Source organism: Lithobates pipiens, unplaced genomic scaffold (genome assembly GCF_037356315.1).
Source record: "Lithobates pipiens isolate NorthernLeopardFrog02 unplaced genomic scaffold, aLitPip1_a1.2 Scaffold_13, whole genome shotgun sequence".
Classification (NCBI taxonomy): Eukaryota; Metazoa; Chordata; class Amphibia; order Anura; family Ranidae; genus Lithobates; species Lithobates pipiens.
Window position 1 is genome coordinate 130,034,270 of NW_027507718.1, and position 16,261 is coordinate 130,050,530.

The following is a 16,261-nucleotide window of genomic DNA, read 5'->3' on the forward strand; positions in this document are numbered from 1 at the left end:
TGGGAGGACCACAAGGGCACTTAATGTATGAATAGGGGAACACCTTGCGAATATACAAAAAGGTTTCATAGGTCATAGAATCTCTAGGCACTTTAGCCATCATCATAATAGGAATCCCTCCCTACTTCAGGTTGTTGTGAAAGAGAGGTATATCCCCCATTGGAGAGGGAATAATGTAATAGGTAAAGTGGAGGGCGTGGATAACTAAATTAATGATAACGCTCAACAGTGATGAATGGCATAATCACAGCAAATAGCAATATAAAAGGTGTTACCAATGATGGGTTTGGATCACCCAAGACCACAAGTGCATCAGTGTTACAAAATTATGTATAAATAGTGCATAAATAATAATAAAAAAAAAAAAAAATAATCAGTCATATGTGCTCTACTAGTTCTGAACAAAGCTTATCTTCAATCATATAGAAAAGTTCACTGTGCAAAATTCTAATCCAAAGTGCAAATAGCTTCCACTATGAAGCCTCTTCTTTTTACTTTATGATACATTCCCAGTTAGAGATTACCTGGAGACGGTTATTGACTTTTCCGTGAGGAATATCATACCACTGGATAGCCCTCTGCAGGAGAGAGGATCCCTTTACTGGATGAGCTTGTGGAAGTGCATTTCTTGGCTGAGCAATCCCTGTATGAGCCCTTTTGATCTCTATAATTTGAGATCCAGCAACTCTGGTAAGCGGCGTTTATTGTTTGTTTTCATGAAAAGAACACCAGAGTAAACTTGCACTTATTTGCACTTACTGAAGCACTTTATGGACTTCATCACAATTCTTATTATTTTGCCTAATCATATGGTCTTTATCACTTTGTGTCATAATCCCCTTTTTGCATTTAGAAAGTTATATCATTTGGTTGCATACTTTATTCTTTACACATCCCAATACTTTTGCCACATAGTGTAGATCAAATGTACAAACAGGTATTATCAACAAAGGGCCCAACAAGAGTCCTGGAGGCATTGTGCACATATACCCCGGTATATATGGTTATCAATAGAGATACCTCCAGATGAATGTTGCAACAAGGTCCAGTTGCAGGGGCCCCGGAGGATGATGACGATGTGGCATCCGTCTTTGTGTTGGAGACATGAAGGCAGTGTCTTCTAACTACCAGAAGTGGCTGTCAGATGCCTAACCTGGCTTTACCCTATGCTGATCTTGATATTGATCCCTAAGCTAAAATTAGATATAGCATCCCAGATCAGAAGGAATAGGGTTAGCTAAAATACCAGCAGCCTGCATATAAATGTTATTGCAATAAACAGGTTCACCCACTAATATACTGGAAGGTGACAATTGCATACAATAGCACAGATCTAGCTATATGGCACTATGCATGTGAGATAATAACAAAACGAGAGAGATGCTTCTGTCAATAGTCTTTAGCATACTTGCCAGTACTAACAAATTTGCCGGGACAGTCCCGAAAGTTAGCTCAATGTCAAATTTGTCCTGGCTGTTGTCCTGGAAATACAGGGTCGCTAAGTGTTTTATGTGTGAGCCAATTTCAGCTGAGCACACAGTCACTCAGCCTGACAGTCTATAGATACCTGCTTGCAGTACCTCTAATCTCCATTAGCACAGGCTGTACAGAAAGGGGAGTGGGTGAGGCTGTTCTCCTAAGCATGCATCTGCTGAAGCAGTGCCTGTGTAATGCTTTCACATGTAGGCAGCTGAAACACTCCAGGTTTGCCCTCAGCATGTACTCCTGCCAAAATAAGAGAATAGGAAGACAGAAGTACAGTTAAATCACACTTGTTTAATAATAAAGGTAAAAAGAACAAATGTAGTTAAAACATAGCCAAACTTTAGTAACCAGAACAGATAGTCAGCCAAGCAGAAGTCAGGGATCAAAGTAGACATGTGCAAAAGGAAAAAATTTGTTTAGTTTTGTTTCGTTTTAATTTGTTAATTAATTAATTTATTTTAGTTATATTCGTTAAATTCATTAAATTCGTTTTCATATTTCGTTTAGTTTTCTGCCGAATTCGAAAAATTGGTCACATTCGGAAATATTTCAACCAAATTCGAAAATATTTCTACCGAATTCGAAATGATTTCAACATGATTCGAAATTATTTCAACCGCATTCAAAACTATTTCAACCGGATTCGAAAATATTTTGCAACCCGAATTTAGGGCCATGTATCTTGGGGTCACTTGGTGCTAGAAACCTATGTTGTAGTGCTAGTTCTATTGTGTTTGCATACCAAATTTGGTGTTTCTAGCTATAAGTGACCCCGAGATATGTGGCCCCAAATTCGGGTCGCAAAATGTAATTCTCTGCTGCAGAAAAGTACTTTCATATTGCCCATATCTGGGGTCGCTTGGTGGCAGGTGACGTGGCAAGTGGACAATCCACAACTTGGTCACATGGCACTTGTGGTCGGTCACATGGCACTCGTGTCAAGTCACGTGGCACTCGTGGCAGGTCACGTGGCACTCGTGTCGGGTCACGTGGCACTTGTGTCGGGTCACGTGGCACTCGTGGCCGGTCACGTGGCACTTGTGTCAGGTCACGTGGCACTCGTGGCCGGCCACATGGCACTCGTGTCAGGCCACATGGCACTCGTGTCAGGCCACATGGCGCTCGTGGCTGGCCACGTGGCACTCGTAGCAGGTCACGTGGCACTCGTGGCAGGTGACATGGCAAGTGGACAATACACAACTTGTGGCAGGTGACGTGGCAAGTGGACAATACACAACTTGTGGCAGGTGACGTGGCAAGTGGACAAATACAATACACAACTTTTGGCAAGTGGACAATGACATCCAGCATATGCACTTGCCATGCGATCGACATCTGTGACTTCTTCAATCAGGCATGCTGACAACTTCATTGATACCATAAATATCAATGAAATAAGATGTGTGTGTTTTTTTTTGCACTGGTACACTGCAAGTATGAAAAGTTGATGTGACAGATATATATAAGTAAGTATAAGTAACTAACCATCTTCCAAAATTTCTAATTCAAATCGAAAAGATTAGAACAGAATAGAAAAAAAAAATTAATAGAATAAAATAGAAAGAATATGCAACCATCTTCTGAAATTCAAATTTGAATAGAATAAATTAGAATTTTGAATAGTATGAAAAAAATAAAATAGATGCTAATAGTCTGCAGGAGATCTTATTAAAACAAATGGTAATCTGCAAAAAAATGTAAAATGAAATAGATAGTATCTATATTCTATTCTGTTCTATTGTTCTAGTCTATTCTCTATTTCTATTCTTATCTTTTCTATTCAAATTCAAATTCATTCTATACGAAATTCAAATGTCGGAAATATATATATATATATATATATATATATATATATATATATATATATATATATATATATATATATATATATATCCATCTTCTGAAATTCGAATTTAGTATATAATGATTTCGATTTTAATAGAAAAGATTTTAATAGAATATAAAAGAATAGACTCGAAAAACAATAGAACAGAACAGAATAAAATATATATTCTATTCTGTTCTGTCCTATAGTTTTTCTAGTCTATTTTCTATTTTATTATAATCTTTTCTATCCAGATTTAAAATTAATGAATTAAAAATTTTGAATTCATACTATTCGAAATTCAAATTTATTCTATTTGAAATTTGAATTTCAGAAGATGGTTGTGTATTCTTTCTATTTTATTTTATTAAATTATATTTTTTTCTAATCTTTTCTATTTGAATTAGAAATTTTGGAAGATGGTTAGTTACTTACTTATATATATCTGTCACATCAACTTCTCATACTTGCAGTGTACGGCCGCATACACACGGGCGGACTGTCTGTCCAACTAAGTCCGTCAGACAATCCGACAGACAGTCCGTCCTACTTTCGAATGAACGGACTTGACCACACACGATGAACAGACAGTCCGCCGAAAGCTTGCGCGATGACGTACAGCACGTACGACGGGACTAGAAATAGGAAGTCCAAGACACAGCAAAGCACCCTTTGGGCTCCTTCTGCTGACTTTGCGTTAGTAGAAGTTTGGTTAGAGACGATTCGCGCTTTTCAGACTTCAGCTTAATTTGTCCGTTTACTGCGGCGCAGTCTACCTGTGAGGTTTGTATCTGTCTTTCGGTACGCGTGGATCAGTTGTACCTGTTGTTAGGCGCTTCTGGTCCGCTCGTTTCTGGGTTTCAGGTCGTTCTTCATAGGTCTGGCTGTTCTTCAGTGCGTTCAGTTGAGCTTGTTTGTCCAGCCGACCGTTTCAAAGCCATGGAGAGTGGACGTACTCGGGAACGAGTTCGTGCTATATTGGGGCTTGGTGTTGGGGTTAATACTTTGACCCGAGCCCAGTCTGTGAACAGGGTGAGGAGGAGTTCATGGGCAAAGAATTGGTTGCGCCAGCGTGACCAATTCTCGCATATGCCTTTACTCCGTGAGATCCGTGAGAATAATCCTGATGATTTCAGGAATTATCTCAGGATGACGGACCCCGTTTTTCACCGTCTGCTGGCTTTGCTGACCCCTTATATCAGCAGGCAGGATACCTGCATGCGGCAAGCCATCACTCCGGAGCAGAGGCTCGTCGCCACGTTGCGCTACTTGGCGACAGGGAGAAGCCTTCAGGACCTCAAGTTCTCGACAGGCATCTCCCCCCAGGCTCTGGGGATCATTATTCCAGAGACCTGTTCTGCCATTATTCGGGTCCTGCAGAAGGAATATATGAAGGTAAGTTTGTTCTTTTAATATTGCATTATATGCATTGTATGTTTGTATTCATTTCATTATGACTTTTAATATCCATGACAGGAATATGATGTGAATGTCCCCTTTATATGAATGCATGCATTATTTTTTTATTTTTTTTTTATGTTTTTTTTTAATTTTTTTGTGTCATTTTTTTTGAGCTTTTTACCTTTTTGTGTCCCACGTGCATATTTGCTTTCACTAACGTCCTCAGCATGCAATCCTGGGCCCCTATACACCCACAGCCGAGACTGTTTTTCTCTATAATTCATATTGTCAGCTCCATTGTACTATTTTACTGCCCCCCACCCTTTGTATACTCTTTGTATACACCCTTTGTGTGTATGTGTGTGTATATATATATATATATATATATATATATATATATATATATATATATATGGATTGTCTACTCATTAATTAGTCCCCCACCCCACTCAAATTGGTTGCAGGTATTGTCTACTCATTAATTAGTCCCCCCACCCCACTCAAATTGGTTGCAGGTATTGTCTACTCATTAATTAGTCCCCCCACCCCACTCAAATTGGTTGCAGGTATTGTCTACTCATTAATTAGTCCCCCCACCCCACTCAAATTGGTTGCAGGTATTGTCTACTCATTAATTAGTCCCCCCACCCCACTCAAATTGGTTGCAGGTATTGTCTACTCATTAATTAGTCCCCCCACCCCACTCAAATTGGTTGCAGGTATTGTCTACTCATTAATTAGTCCCCCCACCCCACTCAAATTGGTTGCAGGTATTGTCTACTCATTAATTAGTCCCCCCACCCCACTCACCCACCTAACTTATGTCCCCTGGTCCATCAGAGGGCTGAGTAATCTGTGAATTGGGCCGTCTATTTTTTTTTTTTTTTGGCAGAATTTTTTTTTCAATATTTCTGTTTAACTGTTGTTCCAAAATGTTTTTGAGTTTTATTTGTTATGAATTGTTTTGATTTAATGACTCATTTTTTTTTTTTTCCTGTGTTTGACTCCCCAGTTTCCTTCCACGCCACAGGAATGGCAGACTGTGGCTTCCCAATTCGCTGCCCGTTGGGACTTTCCCAACTGTGGAGGGGCGATCGACGGGAAACATGTGAGGATTGTGCCCCCACCCCATTCGGGGTCCTACTATTGGAATTATAAGGGGTTCCAAAGTGTGGTGCTAATGGCGGTGGTGTCAGCACAATGTGACTTTCTGTATGTGGATGTGGGGAAGAACGGCCGGATGTCTGACGGAGGAGTCTTTAGGCAGACCGAGTTCTGCCACCGTCTCATCACTGGTGGCCTGGACTTGCCACCAGATGCCGAGAATGTGGAGGGTCTACCGTTTGTGTTTCTAGCTGATGAAGCGTTCGGTCTGAGTGACCATCTGATGAAACCCTTCCCCCAAAGGACCCTCACCCCGGAGAGGAGTGTTTTTAATTACCGGCTGGCCAGAGCAAGAAGGGTTGTGGAGAATGCCTTTGGCATTATGGCCAGCCGGTTCCGTCTGTTAATGACAGCGATCAACTTAGCAGAGTATAAACTGAACTATGTAATTCTTTGCTGCTGCATTTTGCACAATTTTCTCCGCAAACTTTTAGGAAACCAGTACCTGCAACCTATTGGGCCTGAGGCCGGACTAATATTACCTGAACTCACAGGGCTGGATCATGCCCTTCCTGGCTTAGCCCCCCAAACAGCACGTGAGGTGCGTGACCGGTATGTCAGCTATTTTAATGGTAGGGGGGCTATTCCAATGCCAGCTGACCAATAAAAATTTATTTTTCTTGAAATATGTATTGTCTGTTCAAATTTTTAAGTTTGGTTCTTGTTTGCTTTTCACGGTGCTTGTCTCCTACATTCTCCTAATTCAGGGATATGCAATTGGCCAACCTCCAGCTGGTGCAAAACTACAAGTCAATCATGCCTCTGGGTCTCATGCTTGTGGCTGTCAGTCTTGCTATGCTTCATGGGACTTGTAGTTCTGCAACAGCTGGATTTCCTCTAATTGCATATTCCTGTCCTAGTGCATTTGTATTGCAAAGTGGTTTTTGCCAATAGTAAATAAGGCCCTTTGTGACAGAAAACACAAAATTACTTCCCAAACTGGTATTGAGTATTGAAAGAAGTAGACACACACACACATCTTTTTTTTGGAATTTTTAATAGTGCACATTCCAACCAGTGCCTCTTTTTTAGATATTTTTTTTTTTTGTTTTTTTTTTGTTTTTTTTGTAATTTTTTATTTTTTTTGGAAACATAGAAATATATAGATATATCTATATATCTATATATATATATAAAATAAAATTATAAAAAAAATATATAAAATCTAATTTTTAACTATTTACAGAAAACAAGGGGTAAAGCCAAATTTTGAAGATGCACACCAAAAATTGGTAATGTCAACATGTGCTATGTACCATCATGAGTATTCAATGGACGTGTTTGGTGGGTGCAATCCCTTCCTCTCACATACTAGAATGAGGAAGGGTTTGCAAACACCAAATGCGTACATTGCGATCCTCTGATGGCACATAGCACATGTTGACACACCGTGTGCATCTTCAAAATTTGGCCTCTAAAAACAATGTTCTAAAAACATTAAAAACTTTTTGTCAAGGAAATGAAGAACATGATCTTTCGTTTTAGGGAAAAGGGGCTTAGATTCTCCCTAAAACATCGATCATGTTCTTCATTTCCTGCCTCATAGTGTCCAGTTGTTGTTGCATGGCATGGATGTTGTTCTCCATCAAATCAATCTTGCCATTCCAGGCCATGATCTGACCAATGAGTCTCTGGGCACTATCAGTCGTAAATGGCTCCGCGGCTTGTCCCTCCACAACCAGATCATCACCTAAAAACATGTGTAGATAAAAAATTGGTTAAAATATACAGCCATTAATTGTTTACCTTAAGCTGGGTTGTCAGACACTCACTTTGTGGGGTGTGTATCTCCACCACCTCTTCCTCCTCCACATCTAGCCCTGGGCTGGGCTGATCCAGCTCTGACACTGGGCTGGGCTGCTCCCTCTCGGACACTGGGCTGGGCAGCTCCATCACGGACACGGGGCTTGGGCTAACTGCCCAATCAGGCTGGTGAGATCAGGGGGTCCTGGGCTGCTCCGCCTCTTGTCTGAGTCTTTGTTCCCCTATGAGAATGAAAAAACAAAAAAAAAAAGGTATACTTTTAAGCATAGTGATATTTGAGTTCAGAAATTGGAATATGAAACATTGGTTTGAAGTGGTGTACAATACCATCATCATTAAAATGACATTTTTTTAGTTAGGCTGTGTTCAGACTGCTGCGATGTGCGAACGCTGCAAATCTACTGTGGTTTCACGCATCGCATGCCTCCCGGAGGCAGTTCACACTGCCCTATGTGACCTGCTGGGAGTGTCAGTGTAAAGTTTTATTGACACCTCCAAATTATTTCTCATATCACAGTGCAATCTTTAAACTCGGACAGGAATCGGACCACATGGTGTGAACACCCATGTGATCCGATTCGGCTGTGGACTAAAAAAAGGGCCATGTACAAGTTTGGGCCGGATGCGATGCGAATTCAGCCATACTATATGTATGGCTGAAATCGCATCACACAGAGATCACATGTGATTTGCACTGCAGTGCGGTGCAAATCACATTTGATCTCGTACATTGCAGCAATGTGAACCTAGCCTTTAACCAAACTGTGATACTTTATATCTTTTGTCCAAGTTTCACAGACGGACACACTCGAATCATCCCCTGGAGTACCTGTGTGTGATTATGTCAAAAAATGTTCTATGATGTCCCAAACTACACTAAATGATTCCCAGTCCAGATGTTGAACCAGCATTTTATCTATCTATCTATCTATCTATCTATCTATCTATCTATCTATCTATCTATCTATCTATCTATCTATCTATCTATCTATCTATCTATCTATCTATCTCATTTTTTTATTGAGACTACATTACACTGAATAAATTTATGAAACTTTATTAAAAATGTATATCCTAAGCTGAGTGTGACAATTCAGTTTATCATGAACAATACAAAAAAATTAATAACTAATTAAAATCTAATCCAACACCAGATAAATTTACACCATATACAAATTCATGCTATTTACGTCCACATATACGAACAAGCATATTCGCTCATTACATGAACTATTAACTACACGAACGATCAATTCGCCAGATTTACATATATAATACCTATACGAACGATTATGTCCGACAGTCACGATAAACGCGGAGTTTACTCACTTTTTTTCAGGGCCTTTTTGATTCGATGGTATTGGTCCGGCTCCCTGGACTTGATGTCGGACCATCGTTTCCGGAGCTGATCCTTGCCTCTTCGTACCCCAAATTTGCTCTGCAAAGTTTCGACAACTATATCCATGATGCCGTTTTTGCGGATATTGGGTTTGGGGTACGGGCCATTTTCCCCATCGTAATCCTCCCTTCTCAATATATCCACCATCTCCACCATCTCTTCAAAGGCCATGTTTGTGGCCTTATATCTCTTCCTTGCTCCGGAAGCATGGGGTTGAGGGCTTTCCTCCGTGCTGCTCACTGAAATTCCGTCCGCCATTTTCATCTATCAATCTCCCACAGCGGAACGAGGGTAAAAGGGGCGGGGAAATATGGTCACACGGAACGTCAGGGGCGGGCAACGTGGGCGACGCAGGCGGAGCTTGAACGCATGCGCTGTATATAAAGCGTTACCGCGAGGCCGTACGCTTGTCCGAACGGAAGCAGCGAGTGCTACACGCGACGGTAAGATGGTTATCTTTTTATTTTATTTTAATTTTAAGCCTGCGTTAGGAATGTATATAGTGAGATTTCACCTTGTTGATGGTTAATTGATTTTTATGTGGGTTGGTGGTTGAGTGGGGTTGGTGTTTTGTGTGGTAGTGTGGGGGTGGGGGTGGGTGTATGGGGGGGGTAGTGTGTGTGTGTGTGTGTGTGGGGGGGGGGGGTTGGTGTATGGGGGGGTAGTGTGTGTGTGGGGGTAGTGTGGGTGTGGGGGGGTGGTGTGTGTGTGTGGGGTAGTGTGTGGGGGTAGTGTGGGTGTGGGGGGGTAGTGTGTGTGTGTGTGTGGGGTAGTGTGTGGGGGTAGTGTGGGTGTGTGGGGGGGTAGTGTGTGTGTGGGGGGGGGTAGCGTGTGTGGTAGTGTGTGTGTGGGTGTAGTGTGGGTCTCGCCTACATTGTCACAATATAAATAGTGTGCATTTGGTCTGACATTATTTTTTTATTTTTTGTTTTTTTTTTGTTTGTTTTTTTGTTTTTCAGAAATCAAAATGCAAAAGTATAACCCAGACCCCTTTAAGGAGGAGGCCTTCCTCTCCACATTTATCGATATATTAGAGTCGCACAGGAGCCTGTGGGATTCCAAACACCCACAATATTCCAGCCGTCCTGGCCGGAGGAAGAAACTGGGGACAATTTTGACGTTTGTGAAAACCCGACTCCCCCAGGCAGACATTGACTTTGTGAGCTCCAAAATTCAGAACCTGCGTAACGTGTATAGGCGGGAGCGCAAAAAGATCCTAGACTCCCAAACATCAGGAGCAGCAGCAGGTCAGATCTATGTACCTAGGCTGTGGTATTATGACAGGCTGCGTTTTCTGGATGACACGTCAGAAGCCAGGCAGTCACTTTCCATTCTTCCGTCTACCCTTCCCTCCACCCTTCCCTCCACCTCAGGTGAGCCATCCCTGGAAGATCCAGACCCTTCCTTGCTGGACGAAGTTGATGCGCCCAGCTGGAGCCAGGTATATTTTAGTTTCTAAAGTTAGGATTGCTCAAATATTAATGATGTAAAGTTCAATGTTTGAATTGCTTCCAAATCTAGGATTTCATCACAAATAAATTAGATAGAAGGATACAGTAGTTTCCACAAATGTGGCTCAAATCTTGGTGAACTGATGGAAAAATGATGGTGTCAAAATGATAGCCTTTTGTATTTCAAGACAAATGTATTTGCAAGTGAGAACTGTAAAATTGTTAGTGATTGATGATTTCAAAATATAGACATATTTTATTTATTGATTTCTTTGTTTTTTACACAGGATGAGCTCACCCAGGAGGAGGCCGGGACCAGTGGTATGGAGGAGGAGGCCGGGACCAGCCACACACAGGAGCTAGCTGGGCCCAGCAGGAGTCGGACCGAAAGTCAGGTCCCTCCCCTCCGCCTAGCCAGCAAAAGGCCCAGGAGGATGACACGGACAGAGGAGGAGTCATTGGCACTTATACGCCAAGCCAGCCAATTGCTGAGTAAACCCCCCAATCCTGAGGAGGCCTACGGTACTTATTTGGCAAGCAAGTTGCTAGAAATGGAGAAGGCACAGTGCAACTTGTGCGAAGCCATTTTTTTTTATGCAATTCAACGGGGTCTGAAGGGTGAGCTAACACCGACCACCAGACTGTATAACACAGACCCTACTGCTCCTCCTCCTCCTCCTACCACAAGTCCACCACCAGAGGCACAGCCTCCAGCGAAGCGTGGAGGGAAGGCTAGACGGAAGAGTCGGAAGTGACTGCCTGGCTTCAGTCTGCTCTGACAGAAGACGCAGGCTGTTGTAGTACCACAGTCTGGGGACATAGATCTCATCTGCTGCTGTTCCTGGTCTGTGGGATTCTAGGACCATGTTGTGCTCCCTATTTACATGTTACACAGGTTCGGAATTTTGGTGGCCACTCACTTGATGTGTGCCTGGGGGACAAAAGGCTTCACAAACTTCAAAATTGTCTCCAGTGTTGCCTCCCTCTTGATTTAGTTTTGTTCTGACGAAAAATAAATATTTATTATTTCCAAAAATATTGTATGTTTTTTTTGTTATTTTGGCTTAAAAAAACAGAGTTTATTTGTGAGTAGGCAGGTACATGTCAAAAGACTCTGGGGGTTATTTACAAAACACACGTTCATGTTAATATAAATATGCTAACTTCAAGTGCAATTTTTAAAGAACTGCAAGTGCACTTGGAAGTGCAGTCGCTGTAAATTTGAGGCTTAACATTTGAAATGAGGGGAAGCTCTGCTGATTTTGAACATTCAATCATGTGTAAGCTAAAATGCTGGTTTGGGTATCTATCTATCTATCTATCTATCTATCTATCTATCTATCTATCTATCTATCTATCTATCTATCTATCTATCTATCTATCTATCTATCTATCTCTACTTGCATTGTCCTGCTTGGCCAAAAAAAATGCAAGTCCATCTTGTTTCAAAACCCCCCCCCCCCCCCACAAAAATAAATAAATAAATAAATAATTTTAAACTGACAATAGTAGTTCCAAAAATATATAGTAATAGATAAATTCTATAAATGTTTTAATATATATATATATATATATATAGAAAGGCCAGTATGGTGGCCTGAAATTATGGGAGGAGCCCGGTGGAGTATATAACCAGCCCGTTCGCCTATCTTCCTCGTCGGTTCCGGTGCGCGATATCTGATACGTCAGGAATCAAGGGCCGACCATCCTCGAGACCTTACAGTGAGCCGGGTTCGTGAGTTCCCACGCTATTCCGTCCGCCTTCGGGTCGACAAAGCCTTGTCGTTCGTCAGCGTCCGTCTGATTGCCGTCTGAGTCGCTATACTCAAATCGAAATTCTCCGTTGTCGTACAACACGTCTGGGCCGGCTGTCGCAGGTAGGCTTCGGCACCCTTTTTCATTTCATGTGTTACAAAGTCACGTAAACTAGATTCCTGAACTCACGAACCTCTCACTCTAGATTGCACGAACGTCTTAACTGTGGCACTCGTATTCGTTACTTCATGTCACTACCCCTTCTTCGAAAGAAGTCGTTATCACTTTTCGGTACATGTCGTTCGTGCCACCAGGCACTTCGTTTCGTAGCACGTCGTTGCTAAACCGAACAACTCCCCCGATCATTTCTCTATGTTCGAATCGATCGAACCGTTTCGAAATTACAGCTGTCTGCTTGTCACGTTAAATTGAGCAGTCCGGACAATGTCAATCTCATGTTGTTCAAACCGTAAAAACGGTCGGACCGTTTCAAATCCGAATAAGTTTAAACATTTCAATCATTTCATGCCGTTTGTACTATGTCTGTCATTTCGTTTCATTTCATTTCAATCATTTCAGTCATTTCAATCATTTCGAGTCATTTCAATCATTTCAGTCATTTCAATCATTTCAGTCATTTCAATCATTTCGAGTCATTTCAATCATTTCAGTCTGTTATGTCGGATCATTTCATTTCTACCATTTCTAAATCATTTCATCATTTCTGTCACTTACCGCGCTCCGATGCGAATCCCGTCGCATCTCCAATGCACCGATTCGCTTCGAAGTGCCCCAGGGTTCGGCCTCATTTCTGTACATGCTCCAGAGACTGAGTCACTCGCAGGTTCAAGCACGGTCCTTGATTCTAGTCTTTGTCATGGCTTTTCATTTCTGTCACTTATTACGCGCCAATTCGAATCCTGTCGCATTCTGCTATGCACCGATTCGTCCTGGCGTGCCCAGCTGCTACGCCTCATTTCAGTACATGCTCCAGAGACGGATTCTTTTGTTGTAACCGTCAGTCCAGTCGTTGAATTTTGTCTCTGTCATGGCATATCATTTCTGTCACTTATTACGCACCAATGCGAATCCTGTCGCATTCTGTTATGCACCGATTCGTTCTGGTGTGCCCAGCTGCTACGCCTCATTTCAGTACATGCTCCAGAGACGGGTTCTTTATCGTAAACCATTAGTCCAGTCGTTGAATCTTGTCTCTGTCATGGCTTATCATTTCTGTCACTTATTACGCTCCAATTCGAATCCCATCGCATTCCTTATGCATCGATTCGTTCTGGTGCGCCCAGCTGCTACGCCTCATTTCAGTACATGCTCCAGAGACGGATTCTTTGTGGTAACCATCTGTCCAGTTGTTGAAACTTGTCTCTGTCATGGCATATCATTTCTGTCACTTATTACGCTCCGATTCGAATCCTGTTGCATTTGGTTATGCACCGATTCGTTCCGGTGCGCCCAGCTGTTACGCCTCATTTCGGTACATGCTCCAAAGACAGGATTCTTCTGTTGGGTTCATGGGCTCGTCCTCTGATTCGTGTCTTTGTCATGGGTTTTCATTTCATTTCACCTATCACGTTCCGGTACGAATAGTCACATCTGTGTACCAAATTCGTCTCGGCGTGCCCCAGGAATGGCCTCATTTCAGTACATGCTCCAGAATCCGTTTCGTGCTCGGTCGCAAGTTTGTGGCATGGCGAATTCGGATCTCTGTCATGGCAGATTCACTCATTTCATTGTCACATACCGCTTCCCGGTTTGGGTCCAGTTGATTCTTCAATGTTTTGGATGCCTACCGGGGGCCTTGCTCCTCGGCTTCGTTTCATTATACGTTACCACAAAAGGAAAACACAGCTTCGTTTAGGCGTTTCTCGCTGTTTTCTTTCCTCAAACAAACGTAGACTTCTTGCAATCGTTGCAAACACACATCCAAGCGTAGACTTCTTGCAATCATGGCAAGCACGCATCCAGACATAGACTTCTCGCAATCATTGCAGCACACATTCGAGCATAGACCCCTTGCACTCATTACAAGCACGCATTCGAGCATAGACCTCTTGCAATCGTTGCAAGCACGCATTCGAGCATAGACATTATGCGGTCATTGCAAGCACGCATTCGAGCATAGACCTCTTGCAATAATTGCAAGCACGCATTCGAGCATAGATTTCTTGCGATCATTGCAAGCACGCACTCGAGCATAGACCTCTTGCACTCGTTACAAGCACGCATTCGAGCATGGACCTCTGGCAATCGTTGCAAGCACGCATTCGAGCATAGACCTCTCGCGGTCATTGTAAGCTCGCATTCGAGCATAGACCTCTTGCACTCATTACAAGCACGCATTCGAGCACGGACCTCTTGCGATCATTGCAAACACGCATTCAAGCTTAGACCTCTTGCGATCATGGCAAGCTCGCATTCGAGCATGGACCTCTTGCAGTCGTTGCAAGCAGATGTCCAGGCACACCTCATTGCAATCATTGCTGGCAGGCACTTCTGGCTTGCTCAATAGGTTGCTTTAGGGAAAGCCTGGATACTTTCCTAAAGGTACGTTGTATTACGGGGTACTTATTATAGGTATAGTTGATCCAGGGAAAATCCGATTGCCTCTCGAGGGATCAGGAAGGAATTTTTCCCCTGCTGTAGCGAATTGGCCTATGCTCTGTTGGGGGTTTTTGCCTTCCTCTGGATCAGCTATGGGCGTAGAATTGGGTGTGTCGGGTTGTGTGATACCTTATTCATTTTGATTTGTGGTTGGACCGGATGGACTTCTGTCTTTGCCGGCCTGGCTACCCATGTAATCTACCATAATTCCTTGCAATCGTTGCAGGCACGAGTCCTGGCATAACTCCTTGCATTAGTGGCAGGCACGCATCCTAGCATAACATCTTGCAATCATAGCAAGCACGTAACCTGGGTAACATCTTGCGATCGTCGCAAGCACGCATCCAAACATGCATTTAAGCACAACTCCTGCAGTCTTCGCAGTGCACATGCGGTAACACGAATTGCTCACAGTCACTACGCATACATCTCCAGTGATAAACTCCCGGGCAATTGTCGCAAGCACATGTTTAAACACAACTTTTCAGTCATGCCAAAGCTCGTGACTTATCATAACTTCTAGCAATCATTCGTTGGCAAGCACATTCTCAGTGGCACACAAATTGGCTACACGTCTTTTTCAGCAGCACTCAATTGGCCACTCGTCTCCTGTGGCTTTCTTACAAACCACTCACTGTTGTCTGCCTACCCGTCTCTTCCTTAGGACAGTTGAGTTCAACTTCCGTCCCGCACCAGGATCATGTTGACACACGCAACTGGCTTCTTCCTGTAGCTCGCCCAGGCTATTTCTAGCCAGCGTTCAGCATTTCTTACCCTTACAGTGCACGGGGAGCCATCTGTCGTTAAGGCCCATACAGCAAGATCCCCACTACGAGGCATCCAGAGACATCAGCTCATAGCCAACGACAAACGTTCGCCCATCACAACTGCCATCTTTAGGGGCATATAATGTCCTCGCATATTCCCCAGTCTAGTCGTCCTATAGACTCCTACAGTCCCTACACGGCATGTTGAGTTTCGCTATGCACATCATCCCTCAGGGTCGCGCTTTTGTGTCTCGCCTATTGGCCTCACTGTCCCTCTCACAGGATTTAGAGCAAGTCCTCAGCCTGGGTCCCGCGGCGGTAGCAGTCCTTGCTATGCGGGAGGATTTCCTATCGTCTGGGAATGGCTTCTCCCTGTTCATTCCCTCTGTGTCTTCCCTTTCACCCCAGGTGATGTCCGACGCAGCGGCCTCCACGGGCTTGCGGCTGTTTTTTGGCCACCTCTGGCTCGCAGCTCCCTGGCCTCCCCAGTTACTGGCAATTCCTGGCTGCGCCAAGGCGTCCTCTTTGTTAATTATGTCCTTCCTACGTCGACTGGTCCAGCTCTTGTTGTTGTCTCAGTTCAACATCCATTGTTCCTTTATCCTCGGTAAATTCAATCAGGCAGCGGACG

The 16,261-nt window shown here is 43.2% G+C and overlaps 1 protein-coding gene across 1 annotated transcript in view; it reads left to right on the forward strand.

Annotated features, from left to right (window-relative positions):
- The first annotated feature begins 533 nt into the window (after positions 1-533).
- LOC143974320 (acetylgalactosaminyl-O-glycosyl-glycoprotein beta-1,3-N-acetylglucosaminyltransferase-like) overlaps positions 534-16,261 on the forward strand; it is a 311,622-nt gene continuing 295,894 nt past the window's right edge. Inside the window, exon 1 of the mRNA XM_077475567.1 lies at positions 534-690. The gene's annotated coding sequence lies outside the window, so the exon portion shown is untranslated. The remainder of the gene's footprint in view (positions 691-16,261) is intronic.